A 17,671-nucleotide genomic window follows, 5' to 3' on the forward strand; every position below is an offset into this window, starting at 1 on the left:
CAAGACCGCTGAAACACAGAAGGATAACTCCAAATTCCACGCCTCCATGCCTAACGTCAAAGAAATCTTCAGACTTCCAACTTCTTGCAGCGTTGTTGACTGCTGCTCATTTCTCTCTCAGGCTGGTTCTGTGCCCAGGCTTCAGCCTTCCTTGGCAGGCCTTCCATGACTTTGTCATCTCTAGCATCTTGGTGTCTCCAATAAAGTCCAGGCTTCACTTTCATAGCCTCCCACAATGGCCTTTTCTGAACCTCCATGCAGGGACACCCCTGATACATGGTTGGCCTAGGAGACTTCCTTAACCATGGAGGGAGATTCTAGAAGCCCTTTCTTGTATCCTTGACTCTAAAGTTGAAATCATGTGGCCAAAGCTGCCAAATTCTTACATTTTTGCATCAGTTTCTTTTGTTGATGGTTTCCTTCATTGTTTAAGATTTTCTCTAATTCCTTTCCAAAAGTTGTAAGCCTAGCTGAGGAAAGTCTGGCCTTAAGGTCCCCATTACCTTTTTTCCATTTAGCATCAGGCTTTCATTTCCTCCCTCCTTTTTGGACTAATTTATTTAATCACTTTGCAGTCTGATCGAAGATTCCCTACCTCCTTTCCTCCCAGCCACACCTCACACAGCCCTCCCCACCATCTCCCCTCCCTGAGAAGAAGAGGTCCCCTTCACCAGTACCAACCTGCCTTGGCACATCAAATCCCAGCTCATCCTCTTTTACTGAGGCCAGACAAGGCAGTCCAGCTAAGGGAGAAAGACGCAGAAGCAGGAAACAGAGTCAGAGCCAGTCCCTATTCTAATTGTTAGGAGTGGGGGGGCACATGATAACCAAGCTGCAATATACTACATATGTGTAGGGGGGCCTAGGTCTATCCCATGCATGCTCTTTGATTGGAGGTTCAGTCTCTGTGAGGCTAGTTTACTCCTTAGCTCTTCCTGTGACACCTCTGGCTCCTTCAATCCTCCCTCCACCCTTTCACAAGACTGCCAAGCCTATTGTTTGGTTGTAGGTCTCTGCATCCAGTTTTGTCAGTTGCTGGATAAATCCTCTTAGAAGACAGTTTTGCTAGGCTCCTATGGGTGGGTCTTAAATTGGGTTAGTCACTGCCTGGTCATTCCCTCAATCTTTGCTCCATCTTTATCCCTACACTCCTTGTAGGCAGGATACGTTTGGGGTCAAAGGTTTTGTGGATGGCTTGATATCTCCCTCCCTCCACTTGGAGTCCCACTTGGCTACTGGAGGTGACACCTTCAGGCTGCATATCTCCCTGTTACTAAGAGACTCCCAGGAGCCTCCCCTGTTCAAGAGATTTCCCCCCACTGGTTTGCATTCTCTGCTAGTCCCTCCATCCTACCTCCTTCTCTCCCCACCCTTTTTTCCCTCCCCACCCCCTCTCCTGCCCAGTTCCCTCCCTCCATCTATTATTTTATTCCCCCTTTGAGTGAGAGTTAAGCATCCTCCCTTGGGCCCTCCTTGCTACTTAGCTTCTTTGACTCTGTGGATTATCCTATACTTTAAGTCTAATATCCACTTATAAGTGAGTACATGCCATATGTATCTTTCTGGGTCTGCCATACCTCACTCAGAATAATCTTTTCTATTTGCCTGAATTTTTCATGATGCCTTTGTTTTTAATAGCTGAGGAGTATCGATTGTGTAAATGTACCATGGTTTCTTTATCCATTCTTCTGGTGAGGAACATCTAGATTGTTTCCAGTTTTTGGCTATTAAGAATAAAGGTACTATGGACATAGTTGAGCAAGTTTACTTGTGGTATGGTATAGCATCTTTTGGGTATATGCCCAGGAGTGGTATAGCTGGGTCTTGACATATAATTATTCACAAATTTTTTTAGAAACTACCAGATTGATTTCCAAAGTGAATGTACAAGTTTGCACTCCCAACAGCAATAGAGGAGTGTCCCATTTGCTCCATCTAGATCCTCACCAGTATGAGTTTTTTATCTTAGCCATTCTTATAAGTGTAAGATGGAATCTCAGAGTCATTTTGATTTGCATTTCCTTGACCATTTCCTTCAGTGCTTCTTGGCTATTAGAGATTGCTCTGTTGAGAATTCTCTGTTTAGCTCTGTACCCCATTTTTAAATTCAATTATTTGGTTTGTTGGTTTCTTGACTTCTTTATGTTTTGGATATTAGCCCTTTGTCAGATGTGGGGCCAGTGAAGATCTTTTTACATTCTATATGTTGCCACTTTTTCCTTACATAAGCCTTTCAGTTTCATGAGGTCCCACTCCTTAATTGTTAACCTTTGTGGCATTAGGCTTTTCTTAAAGTTTTTATTTCCTTGTACACTTGACTTAGTTCCATTGCACTTCCTGGTGGCCCTTTGCTAATCAAACTATACAGTTTTTATTTTTGTTTGTCCATCTCACTCTTTTTTATTATTGATATGCATAAAAATTATTACTAATAACCCTAAGAGAGAGGCTGTTTTGAATTCTAAAGCCATTAATCCAAAACTATTCAAGTTAGTCTCAGGAAGATTCTTAGTACAATGGCAAAATAGCAACTACATATTTTTGCCAACATATCCTAATGGTTTCTAGGCAACTAATATTATTTTTCTCTGAAACTTATTGAGCTGGGCCATCACAGTTCAAATCATTTATCACACTGCCTTCCATGATCCCACTAGCATGGCCCATTCAGCCCCACTCAAATCTTTCAACTACTTTTTGAGTTCAAAGTCCCAAAGTCTTCCGTACTCCTCCAGCACAGAACATGTTAAGGCCTATCAGAACAATACTCCATTCACTGGTACATATTTCTGTCTTACTGTTTTATTGCTTTTTATTGTTTTATCAAAGAGACACTATTACCAAAAAAACTTTTTTTTTTTTTATAAAAGAAAGCATTTAATTTGGGGCTTTGCTTAGTGAGCTTTAGGGACCTAATCCATTATTACCATAGGAAGATGGATGGTATCAGGCAAAAACGGAGCTGGAGAAGTAAGTCTCTGAGTGTCACATCCTGACCTATAGGCCAAGAGAGAAAAGCACGGAGCCTGGTGTGGGCCTTTAAAGTCAGAAAACCCACCCCAATGACACACTTCCCCCATCAAAGCCACACCTACTCTAACAAGGCCACGCGTCCTAATCCTTTTCAGATACTTCCACATCATGGTAACTAGGCATTGACATATACGAGCCTATGGACACCGTTCTTATTCAAACCACCACATTTTCAGTGTCAACCCTTAAACCAGAGAGGAGCTTGGCTGTTGAATGTTGGCCTCCAATGTGAGTGTACCTGCTGTTGTCCAGAGGGTTATACATTATCTACACTTCTTAAGTATGGGGGGAAAAGAATAAAGCTCAGCCTGGCATAAGTGCCGTCTGAAGATGGGACTTTCTCCATCAGTCGTCCCCACGCTGTCATTACCTAACTTCTGTACATCTCCAGGGCCAGGTACCAGGCTGTTTTCTGTGGATTCATGTTGGCAATTTCTCTTTGTAAGTGTCCAACTCAAGACATATTTTCTTATGCCTTTATTTAAACCTTGTTTCTCATTTTCTTAAAGCGTAATCAGCTTATAACTAAATGGATGATTCTTGTCAAGATGTGTGAAGATAAGAGTCATAGTTCAGGTTTCCAGTGCTGTGAAGAGACACCATGACCAAGACGACTCTTATAAAGGAAAACATTTAATTGGGGCTGGCTTACACTTCCAGGGTTTTGTTTGTTTGTTTGTTTGTTTGTTTTGCTTTCATTGTTGTCATGGTGGAGAGCATGGCAGTATCCAGGTAGACATGGTGCTGGAGAAGCCAAGAATTGTACATCTAGATCTGAAGGCAGCCAGGAGGAGAGTCCATGTGTTTCATGGTGTAGCTTGAGCATTTATATGAGACCTCAAAGCCTGCTTCCACAGTGACACACTTCCTCCAACAATGCCACACCTCCTAATGGTGCCACTCCCGATAGGCCAAGCATTCACACATATAAGTCTATGGGGGCCATAGCTAGTTAAACTGCCACAGCGAGCAGCATGCCTTGAGTAACACAGGCACTGTGAGAATAGCCCTTAGTGGCAATAGCACTGCAAGGGGACGCAGTAGCTGTACTTAGAGTGACATCAGGAGCTGGGATTACCCAGTGGGAAAGGTAACACTTTGCCTTGTATCAATTCCTGTGTCAGAGTTTCATGTAATGTATTTCATATTATAACAAGATTGAGCCTGTTCTGTTCAATCAGTACTTTGCTTGCAGCTTTTTCAGACTTTATCTTCTCTCGTCCTCCCACAAAGAAGCCAAGCAAGTGAAGGATTAAGGGAGAACAGTTTAGTTAACTTTTGCTAAGAATACCTAGAATCCATCTGAACCTGAACCCTAGTTAAGTCATGTCAGCTCCCACTGCTGATACTGTACAAGTCCCTAGTCACACTTGAGGGAATATTTCTATCTACATTTTCCATGTTGAATAGGGCATTGCTTGCTGACTTCTGTCTACTTCTGTTATTGTTTTCTACATTTACTCCTCTTTGTAAATACACACAGTCTCCTTGTTGTTCTTTGAACACAGCAAACTTGATGTACGTAACACCTTTGCTAAACATAACATTCACAGTCCCACTGTTCAGAAAATTATTCTTATAGATACTTGCATAATCTACCCTGGTCTACACAGCTGTCATCCAATGTCCTGTACATGAGAGAAAACACCATTCCAAATAATTAATCATTCTTTTATCCTTTACTATTTTGCTTCGAGGCCTTTTTTTAAATTCATGTTTTATTATTTTATCACATCACATTGTATCATATTTATACTACATCTCCAACTGGAATATTAATAAACTATGTGGGTAAAAGCATTTTATATCATCAGTGCTTACAATGTCTGTCCTGAATAGGCACCCAAAACTGTCAAATACATGAATAAATATCAGGATTGGTTTTGTTTCCACAGCCTTATACACCATTGGAGGAAATTTTAATGTGGTTTAATTCCTTTCACTAATGTTTGCTAGATGTTCATTAGATTTGATACATGAGTATCAAACATATGATACATTTCTTGTAAATTTATTATATTTAATTTCACATACTGGCAGAAAGGTATATCCCTGAGAATTGTTTTAACCCTTTTACATAGATTCTATGCTCAAGAAATTATAAACATATCTTGGATGTAACTGGGATTCAAAACCAATCAAATCTGGCAATGGTCTCATGCTAATATCCATGTTGTCTTAATACTGATTTTGTTATATTCTTTCCTGATTAGGAATCAGTAGTCTAGATATGCCCACACATCTAGAAGGCTGTGGAGCACAATCACTTAAGAGAATAGGGAGCAGAGTGATGCTCAGGAAACTTAAATTACTTTATTTGCATGCACAGTTCATATTAGTCTATAACTAATAAGAATTTGTAGAAAGACATTAACTACTAGTACCAAAGAAACTATGTATAAGCACTCACCAATAGGACTAATGTCTTACCAACCCCCTCCCTGTGACTGGTTCAAAAGGAAAAACCAAAAACTGGTGAAATGGAAACCCACCTGTCACATTATTAAAGGCTATAACCCTGGGAGGCTCCTGCCATGACTACTGTATGACAGGTCTCTTGCTTCCTCTCCCCACAGGCCTTCTATATTATTTATTTTTCTGTTGTTATGATAAAACACATTGACCAAAAGTGACAGATGAAAGAGAGTTTATTTTGGCTTATGTTTGCAGAGAAATAAGTGTCTATCCGTCCTTGTGTGGAGGCATAGTAGAAAGTGAGTGCCACAGCAGTAGCAAACATAAGCTAAGAGCTCATGTCTTCAAATACAAGCAGGAAGCAGAGAGTGCAAACAGGAAGTAGGGTGATACTATAAGCATTCAAAGCCCGTTTCCAGCTACATACTATCCTTGTTCTATCTGGCACCTCAGCTCTGCAAGGTTAGGGACACATAATTCTCCAAAGGCCAGCCAGTTTGTGGTTGGCTGATATCCCATAGTAGCCATGGATTTTCACTGGAAATATTTGCCCTCAGGACCAGACAGAGCTGTGGGTCCTCAAAGCTGAAGTCTAGTGCTGAGAGACTCAATCTGGCCTGGAACTCTCTGTAACAAATAAGGTTGCCCCTAAAGCTTACAACAGTCCTCCAGCCTTAGCTTCCTGGATGTTGAGATGATAGGTTTGACCTGGTATTCTGATCTCCAAGAGGTTTTCCAAACTTAATTCCCAAATTATTAAATCATTTTCTGTTTTTCTGCAGCTGTAATACTCTCTATATGTGAAAGAAAATTTTCACACAGCAGATGAAAAGTAGTAAAAATTCCTAGTAGTATATAAAACACGTTGTCTGGAATTGAGAAAATGGAAGCATTAGTTAGTAACGTAATCCATAGGATAACATAGGTTAGTGATGTATAGTAGTAGGGATCAGTTGGAAATAAGAACTGTACCTATGTGAGTAATTATGTATATCATAAAGACATAGTGTGTTTTGAAAACAAGAGATGGAATATGATGAATAACACCTTACATTTGTGCAAAGCAAAGCAAAACCACAGGGGGAAATGTTACATATCTTATAAGTGATCTGAAGCATATACATTAGAATAATCACATATATGATAAAACAGATGGGAGTGGGGAAAAATGGGAGTAAGAAGAGAGAATAAGACTTCCCATAGTTAAAACAAAACAAAAAACAAAAAACAAAACAAAAAACAAAACAAACAAATAAACTGTGTAGGTATTTCGATAGGGATTGCACTGAATCTGTAAATTGCTTTTGGTAAGATGGCCAGTTTTACTGTTAATTCTCCCTATCCAAAAACAAGGGAGATCTTTCCATCTTCAATCTTTTTCTTCAGAGATTTGAATTTTTTTTTTCAAACAAGTCCTTTACTTGCTAGGTTAGAGTAACTCCTAGATATTTTATATTGCTTGTGGCTATCGTGAAGGGTGTGGCTTCCCTAATTACTTCCTCTGCACGATTATCCTTTGTGTATAGGAAGGCTACTGACTTTTTTGAGTTAACTTTGTATCCAGTTATTTTGTTGAAGATGTTTATCAGCTGCAGGACTTCTCTGGTGGAATTTTGGGGGTCACTTATGCACACTATCATATTATCTGAAAATAGGGACAATTTGACTTCCTCCTTTCCCATTTGTATCCCCTTGGTGGGGAGGCCTGGTAGCACTCAGAGAAATGATAAGCAGGCTACCAAGAGGAGACTTGAGAGGCTGTGACCATATAATGGGGGAGGAGGCCCCCTTCACTCACAGACATAAGGGAGAGGAATAGGATGAGAGAGAGAGGGAGGGAGGAATGGGAGGACAGAAGGGATGGGATAACAATTGAGATGTAATCAGAATAAATTAAATAAAAAAGTAGCTTTAAGAAAAAAATAAAAGACTTCCCGTAGTAGAATGTGATGGTATTGGAATTGACAGAGTAGTAAGACTCCCACCATTCCCACATCTACAGACTGTTTCTCACTGCATTCTCATGTCAACCTTAGACTGACATTTTCTTCTCTTCATCTTCTCCTCTCTCCCATCTTCCTTTCTCCTCTATCTCTTAAATTTTTCTTTTAATCTCCTTACCCCCCCTACAGACACACACACACACACACACACAGAGAGAGAGAGAGAGAGAGAGAGAGAGAGAGAGAGAGAGAGAGATCATTTTACTTACTACTCTATGAGTTACAGTACTGCAAAGGGGATACAAATTTAAAGCAAAGTATTAGGTTTTGAGTTTGGAACTTTGCCAGGGGCAGGGCTAGTACATGCATTGCAATATTCTCTCACAATGATAGTCTTTAAGCCCCAGCTCATCTGCCTTGTGATTGCAAGAGAGAACAGCATACTTTACACTGGGCTGCCTGCTGAACTATGGTAGCTGATAATTTAGCTACTGTGACGGTTTGGATGAGAATAGCCCCTGAAGGCTCAAGTACTGGAACACCTGGTGCCCTCTTGGTGGTGAAGTTTGGGGAAGTTATGGAACCTTCGTGTAGTCCAGCCTTGTAGATGCAGCATGTTACTGAGGGCAAGCTTTGAGTTTATAAACGTGTCCCACGTCAGGTATGCTATGTCTGTTTCCTGTGTGAGGATGAAAGATGTGAGCAGACAGCTTCTTGGTCTCATCAGCTGCCACCATGTGTTTCCTGACATGAAGGACTAACCATAGAGCTTTCTCATGCGATCCACAGAAGTTTTACCTTAGACCCAAAAGGATACTTAACATTTAGATAATGAGAGAGAATTCTTATAATTATTTTTGAAGTTACTGTACAGAAAAAAGGATATAAAAACAGTATTCAGCATCACAAATGCTAGGAAACAGTGTGTGTACACACACATACCTGTGCACATGTGTACATATATACATACATAAATACATACATATATGGAGAGAGGCAGAGACAGACATACTATGATCTTACGTGCACATAGCTGTATGTGTGTATACTATTTTTTCCTATCTTGACCCAGAAACTATGCACTTATAAATGGCTTTACTGCTAAATTTCCAATTAGGTCTGGTTGTTGTGTGTGTGGTATTAATGTAAACAGACAGAGAGACGCACCAGGTGTGTTCAATTAAAAGAGCTTTTAAAGAGGGATCACGTTTTACTACTAAGTTGAATTTTCAAAACTATATTTAGCAGGTCTAATCCAATGTCATGGCTGCAATAAATGAAAGTCAAGATGACTGAAAGCAGACCTGTCCTGCAGCTTAAAGTTCCTGTGCCTCATCTCCATCCCGTGGTCTGCAGCGACTCAGTTATTCCCATGCAGGCATTGCCAGAACCTTGACAGCTTCCTGCAGTTGCAACAGGAACTATGCAACAGAAAATTTGCTTCATTTGAAAACTTCAGTTTAAAATTTTATTAGTCCCCAACAAGCTAAATATCAGAACTAACAAGGCACCAGGACAATTATCTCTACCATTATCTCTGGACTGAATGAAGTGTGACACAAATCAGAGAAACTTAAAATGAGAGCTTGGGAGAACTGTGAAGTCTCCTTGTAAATGTGCTGCCTCTTAATTACCTACTTGTTGGCTCTTGGCATATAGGATGAAGCCATAGGAAACGTCCCAAATATCATGTATAGGACTTGCACGGGATCATTATGCAATGCTACTATTTTAACACTTTCTAAAATTATGAGAAACTAACGAAGCATAAATTTGAAAACCTGGACATAAAGGGAAAAGGAGCTACACCTAGTTTTTGAATACTGCACTTCTGTTTATAAGGAGACAACCCTGATCCAATTAGTTCTTGCTGGTGGTTTTGAAAGAATATTTACTCAAATGGAGTAGTATACAAGTTACATTCTTAAATTTCTTGAGACATTTTACCTAATATACAAACTAAAAAAGTGTAGTATTTCTAGGAAAATATTTAAGTGAAACTTCTAGAACTTTATGATGTTATTTTTTCTTATTGTTTCCACTAGGGCATAGACCCAGAGCTGTATTCACAGTGTTTATTGTAGACTAAATGTTTATTTACTATTCCATTCACATGTTAAATAAAAGTCCCAATATGGTAGAAAGCACTAAGAGGTGGGGTCTCTGGGAGGTAAAATGGACTTTTAAAAACCCATAGGAGCTTGCTTGTCATGGGACACATATTATCAAAAGGAGAGATGCCAAAGAATCAGGAAGTGAGCCTTCACTAAAAACCAGTCCTCATGCCCCTCAGTCAGAGTTAGCTGCCCCTACATGTGGGAGATGGAATTTCTACTTGGGTATTTTGTTTCAGAAGCTCCAGATGGCTAAGATGGTATGTGTGTAACACTAGAAACCAGCAACAGAGGTACCCAGACTACATTTTAAGGCATGCAACAAAAAACATAGCTGCAATGGAGTTAACAAAAACTAATTTATTTTCTGTTAATAAAGTCATTGCTTATTCCTTAAGTAAACTCTCAAACACTGTTACAACACAAAAGTCTCCCTATCATTTTTATGTAGATGTGTACATGTTTTGTTTTTAATTTGATATGTTTTGTTATTTCCAAATTATTTCAGGCATACACTATATTTCCTAATTAACTAGCAAACTGCTAAGTAGGGAGTATGCACAACATTTTATAACTCCCTGACACCTAATTAAGATATTATAAATTCATGCCTTTCGATATGAAATATCCTTAGTGATCCAACATGTAGTGCAGCAAATACCAAATCAGCTATAAAGCACTCCAGTTACATAACCTAGAAATACTAGGTATGTATTGATGAACCACAAACGGAATGACACACTCAATGTTAAGGGAAACTAAGCCTTTGCCAGTTGATATCTGAGCTCAGATACAATAGAAGTGACAATGACCTTCACTATGTGATGTAAAAAGAAGATCTCTCCCATGCAGAGGGGAACAGGAGTGAGTGCCACAGCTGGTCACATGATAGGGTAGAATAGAGTTTCCTAACATGAACAAGGGGGTTGACAATCTTGGTTTAATATTGTGGGTGATGTTAACAGTTACCAAACCATCTCTTGTAGAGGATTAAAGAAACGGGTAGGATTGCAGCCAGGAGCACTTGAGCAAAGCCACTACTTGGCAGTAGGAAATGAAATCAGGACAGATTAAATTAAAAGAGAAAAACAATCATAAGTACGCTCCAAAGGCCTGAAAGGATACAGAAATGAATAGCCCCCTTAAAAAACAACAAAAATCACAATCTAAAACAAATACTAAAGAAATAATGAAGGGTGAAAGATATGCTTAAACACATACACACACACACACACACACACAAACACACATCCACTCATTTCTCTCTTTTTTAAAAGCAGCATTTCATGTCTCCCAAGCTCACTCAATATATATTTTTTTCTTTTTTGTGGTATATACATATTTTTCATTTAATTAATTTATTCATATTACAACTAAATTGTTATCCCATCGCTTGTTTCTTCCCATTCCTCCCTCCCTCCCACTTTCACCCTATCGCCCCCCCCCCAAGTCTATGACCGAGGGGGACCTCCTCCCCCACTATATGATCATAGGCTATCAAGTCTCATCTTGGTATCCCGCTTATTCTTTCTTTGAGTGCCACCAGGCCTCCCCACCAAGGGGAGGTAGTCAAATATGGGGCACCAGAGTTTATGTTAGAGTCCATCCTGTTCTCCACATAACTGTGGAGAATGTCCTGTCCATTGGGTAGATCAGAGTAGGCGTTCGATGTTTACCATTGTATTGTCCTTGGTTAATGCCATAGTTTGAGCAAATCCCCGTGGGCCCAGATCCACCTGTCACAATGTTCTTCTTGTAGGTTTCTAGGACCCTCTGGATCCTTACATTTCCCCATTTTCCTATATTTCTCTTACCTAGAGTCCCAGTAGGAGACTGCAACATAAAACAAAAGATACTAAATCAGTTAGAAGAAAAAGTGGGGAAGAGCCTGGAACTCATTGGCACAGGAGACAACTTCCTGAACAGAACACCAACATCCCAGGCCTTAACGTCAACAATTAACAATGGCACCTCATGAGGCTGAGAAGCTTCTCTAATGCAGAAGACACTGTAAATGGAGCAAAGTGGCAGCTTTCTTACTAAGAAAAGATCTTCACCAAACCTACATCTGACCAAGGGCTAATATTCAAAAATATATAAAGAATTCATGAAGTTAAACACCATCATACCAAATAATCCAACTAAAAATGGGATATAGAATTGAACAGAGAATTCTCAACAGAGGAATATTGAATGGCAGAGAAACACTTAAAGACATGCTCAACAACCCTAGTTATCAGAGAAATGCAAATCAAAACAACTCTGAGATTCCATCTTACATGCAGCAGAATGGCTAAGATCAAAATTCAAGTGACACCACATGCTGGTGAGGATGTGGAGAGAGAGGAACACTCCTTCATTGCTGGTGGGAATGCAAACTTGTACGACCACTTTGGAAACCTATCTGACACTTTCTCAGAAAACTGGGAGTAGGGCTTCCTCAAGACCCAGCTATTCTACTCCTTGGAATACACCCAGAAAATGCTCCACCACACAACAAAATATGTTCAACCATGTTCATAGCAACCTTATTCATAATAGTCAGAACCTGGAAACAGCCTAAGTGTCCCTCAGTTGAAGAATGGATAAAGAAACTGTGGTACATTTACACTATGGAATATAACTCAGCTATTAAAAACAAGGAAATCCCAAAATTTGCAGACGAATGGAGGGGACTAGAAATGATCATAATGAGTGAGTTAACCCAGAGCAGAAAGAGTCACATGTATATACTCACTTATAATTGGGTACTAGCCCAACAGGCATGTCCCTTGAAAGTCTTCATTTACTAGGAGATTGGATATGAGGACATCACTCAATATATTATGTAGCCCAAAAGTACTTTAAACTTGTAACCTTCCTGCCTTTACCACCTGAGGGGTAGGAATTACAGACATAGTATCAATACAGAAAAAATATAGAAAAGTAGAGAAGGAGGAAGACCAAAATCAAAGCCCTGTACAAAGACATGGTGGGCTCAAACCACAAAACAGAGAGACAAATATAGAATGTGTCATATGGTACTCAAATTATTAAATTCTCCTCATGTATGCTAGAATTTAAAACAATGTACCAGTGGAAAGAGAGGGACACCAATCCACCATAAAACTTTCAACCCAAAATGTGTCTTGCCTACAAGAAGCTCAGGGTTAAAGAAGAGCAGAGAGAGATTTAGGGAATGGCCAGTCAATGGCTGGCACAGCTTGAGACCCACCCCATGGGAAAGAGACAACCTCAGTCACTATTAATGATACTCTGCAAGGATTGTACATAGGAACTTAGAATAATTGTCTTCTGAGAGGTTCCATCCAGCAGCTGATGGCAACAGATGCAGAGACCCACAGCCAAACAATAGATGGAGGTTTGGAGTCTTGTGGAAAAGAGGGAGGGAGGAAGGATTGAGAAAGCCAGATGTGTCAAGGATACCACAGGAAGAACTATATAATAAACTAACCATCGAGCCTCACAGGGACTGAACCTCCAACCAAAGAGCATGCATGAGCTAGGCCCAGGCCCCCTACACATACCAAGCAGATGTGCAGCTTGGTCATCATGAGGGTCAATAACAATTGTTATTGTAGGGGTTATCTCTAACTCTTTTGCCTTTGGATCTCTTTCTCCTAGCTGGGCTGCCTTTTCTGGCTTCAATAGGAGGGAGGACCTGCTGAAACTTGATGTGCCAGAGTGGGTTGGTACTCAGGGCAGGCCTGCCCTTCACTGAGCAGAAGGGAAGGGCAGAATGGTGGGAGGGAGGTGTGAGGGTGGGGCTGGAAGGAGAAGAGGGGGGACTGATCATGCTGTAGAGTGATTAAATAAATAACGAGAAGAAAAGAAAATAATGTACCTCTCTGCTGAGTTAAAAAAAATATATAAGTAAAGAAGATGACAATAAAAGTTAAAGAATAGGATACTCCAACAGTATTCACCAAGAGTCTCTAGCACACTAAAGCCAGAAGTTAAGGCAAAAAAGCCTAATGAGTTCCCTCTAATCAGATGAACATTCTCCTGGAATCAGAACAACATGAGGAACAACAGACATACTTAATATGGCAGTGAAATACATACAGCACACACAGAACTTACAGGAAATTCACAAGTCCTTGAGTAGCATAGCTTTTGGTTAAATCTTCATATATTTCTATTAGAAAGAGATACACAATGCAGCAATGTAATGAGCAAATTACATGGAAGTACTTAACAAAACTAAGCTACTTTCATTTATATTATATCTTTGGAAATAATGTACAGATAATTTTTCAAACTTCGCATAGAATAAAAATAATGTTTAAAAATTGTAAAGGATCAGGCCTGGAGAGAAGGAGAAAATCAGTTCATGAGACCTTGCCTCAAAAAATAAGAGGAAGACAAATTTAGGAAGACACCAATGTAATAAACCTCCTGCCTGTATACCCATGTGCATGCAGACACATACTAAAAGCAGATGAGATAAACACACATAAAAACAAATGATTAATATCTTATCGACCACAATTTTGTCTTTCCCACGGTACTTAGCTCTCCACTGGGCACACTATAACCACCAGGATGTTATTGAATAGCAGAAATGCTATCCTAAAAGATCCATTGTACTCTAGATTTCTATTCTTATTGTTTTATACACAGGCAGCTAAAAAACTCCCCCAAAACTCATAGAAGTCCTGTGGGGTAAATAGAATAAAACAAATTGGAGAAAACTCAACAAAAACAAACAATGTGTAACAATATAAAAAGCTATATGTTCTTATCATTTTTCCAGTTATATTGAAAATGCAGGAAGCAGCTAAAAGTAGTAAAGATAAAACAACTTTATAAATTATAATTCACAAAGGCATCATTATCATTCATTATTAATGTTCATTTCTTTAGTTTAATATTTAAGCTTTTGAAATTCAGTTTTAAATGAAAACTTACAATTGTTGTTGCCACTATAAGAAAAAGCACTGGCTATTGTGAGAGGAAACAATTGGTCAGTACTCAGGATATATGTCCCTATGGAAAATTAAACTAAAATTCTCCCATAGGAATAGAGCTAAAAGTTATACTTAGCTTACTAAACAGAAATGCTATCTTTAAATACATTAAACACCTTTTTAAAATATTTGCTTTGAAGATATACAACATTTATATATTGGTATTATTTAAGATATTTTTGATTTGGCTTCTTTATTAATTTTATCATAATCATAGATCATCAAATTAACTGTTGTTTGACAGATATATTTTATTTTTAAATTCAGAACTTGAGGTTCACTAAAATACCTCCAGACATCATTTTATGCAATGATGCATGTAAACTAAGATTGTAACTGCAAAAACTTTGAACATTAAAGTTGTTTCAAAGGATGTAGAGTTTTGTCAACTCACATCTGGGACTGCCTAAGTAATCAGGTCTTATAACAGACTGAATATTTTATGATATGATAAATTACTCTCTTACCTAAACCATCAGGGTGATTATAGGTTGTATTTTATATATATATATTTCTTGAGGTCTTTTAATAATGTATGACTATTAAATGTACTTATAATCTAGTAAGCAACTCAAAAGCAAAGAGGGAGGAACATGGGTGAGAAAGAGATCATCCTGAGTGGGTTAACCCAGAAAGATACACATGGCAAATACTCACTTATAATTGGACACCAGCCCAACAGAGATGTCTCCTGAAAGTCTTCACTTAGCCCGAGATTGAGATAGATGCTGGGACTTCCTATTGGGACTCTAGGTGAGAGAGGTAAGGAAGAATGGGGAAATAGAAGGATCCAGAGGGTCCTAGAAACCTACAAGAAGACCATTAAGGCTGTCATATCTAGACCCAGGAGGGTCAGCTCAAACTACTGTACCAACCAAGGACAATGCATGCAGTAAACCTAGAATCCCTACCCAGATGTAGCCAAATGGACAGCACATTCTCCACAATTGTGTGGAGAGCATGGACTGGCTCGGACATAAACTATGATGTCCCCTATTTGACTACTTCCCCTTGATGTGGAGGCCTGGTGACACTCAAAGGAAGAGTAAGCAGGCTACCAGGAAGAGACCTGACAGACTGTGATTATATAGTGGGGGGCAAGTCCCCTTCTGTAACAGACTTAGGGTGAAAGAAGGAGGGAATGGGGAATGGGATGATATAAGTGAGAGGATAACAGATGAGATCTAATCTGAATAAATTACTTAAATAAAAAAAAATTTTAAAAAGTAACCGAAGCAGGCAGCGGGCATGGTGGCGCACACCTGTAACCCCAGCACTCAGGAGGGAGAGGCAGGTGGATCTCTCTGAATTTGTGGCCAGGTAGATCTACAAACTGAGTCCAGGACAGCCAAGGCCACATAGTGAAGCACATAACAGGTGACTTGTGCCTGTAATCTTATCCTGTAATCACCTGAGAGGTATGTGCAGGAGCCTGGACTGTATGCTATATGAGACTCATCCTCAAAACATGAAATAATGATAATAATAATTATTATAAAATAAAATAATATAAAATATTAATAAAAGAATGTAAAGTAGAACCACTAATTTCCAACTGCCATATAGTAAACACATATTCTTTACTACATACTATATAAACAATCTGTTTATATTTACAATATATAAACAATTATTATCATTATCATTATTTCATTGTTATGTTCTTATTTGAGAAGAAAACACCACAAGACTATATATTCAATGTTATGCCAAAGGGCTTTATTTTGGAAAATATTGAAAGTACAAAATTATTTCTGAGAACTTTTTTCATTAAGAACACCACAAAAAATGTTTTTAAAAAATTAGTTCAGAAAGCCATTTTTTGTTGCATGGGCAGTAGGGATTCTTATCAATACTTTCACAATTTTGTTTTTTCTATTTGTAAAGTGAAGAAATTATAGACAAGTAGCATTGACTGTTAAACATGCTACTGAGTGCAGCATTGGTTGGTCAAATTCATGCTGAATTTATACTGATCTGATTTTCTCTCGCCTGGCCTCTAGGCCATGCTTTTTAAGTTTTGAAAGTACATAGAATAAAAGTTCCTGCATTTTTCTACAGATGTTACATGTATTACTATAGATGAGCCAACAGTGTTTGGAAGGGTAAACAGTTATTTCACAAACACTCATAACTCTTTGGTTAGGATTGACAGACACATACCAACTCAGGTCACATCTCTTGCATAAAACATTAGCAGATAACTTAAAGGTGTTTCCCAATAATAAAGTAGGAAACAACTAAAAATTCTGTCTATCATCAAAATATCATTTTCTTTAATCCAAATTCAGATAGCCTTTTTGATTGTTATTTTTTCTTTTTTAGACATAGAGCTCATGTAAGCCTCTGCTGGCCTCTAACATCCTAAATATGTGGCTAAGGATTTTCTTGAATTTCTGACCCTTCTGCCTCCAGCTGCAGTTGCTGAAGCGTAGATAAGTGCCACCACGTCTGAGTCAAAGTTAGACATCTTTACTAAAATTCCCTCCTTTTCACCAGCATGCATACTGGTGATGATTTACTTAAATAAAAATAACATAACTTACTTATTTACTAGATTTGGTAATTTTTAAATTATTCTCAAAGCTATGAAAAAACAGTTGAGACAAGGACATTTGGAGCTATACAGAAGAAAGTTCACATTATTTTTTAAAACATTGTTCACTAAACATTTCCCTGACACATTAGTATGACGGTGATGAGTATAAACTGAAATTGCAGAGGTGAGTTCCACTACTGCTTGTTGACATGACTTTACGATGCTGTGCATTTCAAAAGTATGTTTTTATAATATGAAAAATACAGCCCTCTGACAAAAGAAAAAGATTACAGCCACAAAATTAAAGGAAGAGTAACAATATCAAATTAAAAATCAAACCTGGAAACAAAGGAAAAACAAAACAATAGCAACAAGAGAAAATATGTTCAAATATCTTTATGCTTTGTTCAAATAGAACCAGTGCTTATCATTTTTAATCTCTATTTAATGAATTAGTTGATTCTGTTTTTTCTAACACAGGTGAATGTAACCTAGACTGGTCTCAAACTTGCTATGTTGATGAAGATGACTTTCAATTTCTGATAATCATGCTTGCTCCTTGCAGTTGTTGAGATCATAGGTATATCACTATACTCTCGGGCAATACTGGCTGATGGTAACTTAGCTCTCCTCAGTGTTGGTATCCCATGACAAGAA

The 17,671-nt window shown here is 38.6% G+C and overlaps 1 protein-coding gene across 8 annotated transcripts in view; it reads right to left on the reverse strand.

The window, feature by feature from the left end:
• LOC311604592 (uncharacterized protein) overlaps positions 1–17,671 on the reverse strand; it is a 63,276-nt gene that overhangs the window by 39,298 nt on the left and 6,307 nt on the right. Inside the window, exon 3 of one of the 8 annotated variants that reach the window (XM_084794609.1) lies at positions 15,133–15,224. The exons of the other annotated variants lie outside the window; for them this stretch is intronic. The gene's annotated coding sequence lies outside the window, so the exon portion shown is untranslated. The remainder of the gene's footprint in view (positions 1–15,132; positions 15,225–17,671) is intronic. 8 annotated transcript variants of the gene reach the window in all.

Source organism: Acomys minous (assembly GCF_964271855.1).
Source record: "Acomys minous genome assembly, chromosome: 9".
Taxonomy (NCBI): Eukaryota; Metazoa; Chordata; class Mammalia; order Rodentia; family Muridae; genus Acomys; species Acomys minous.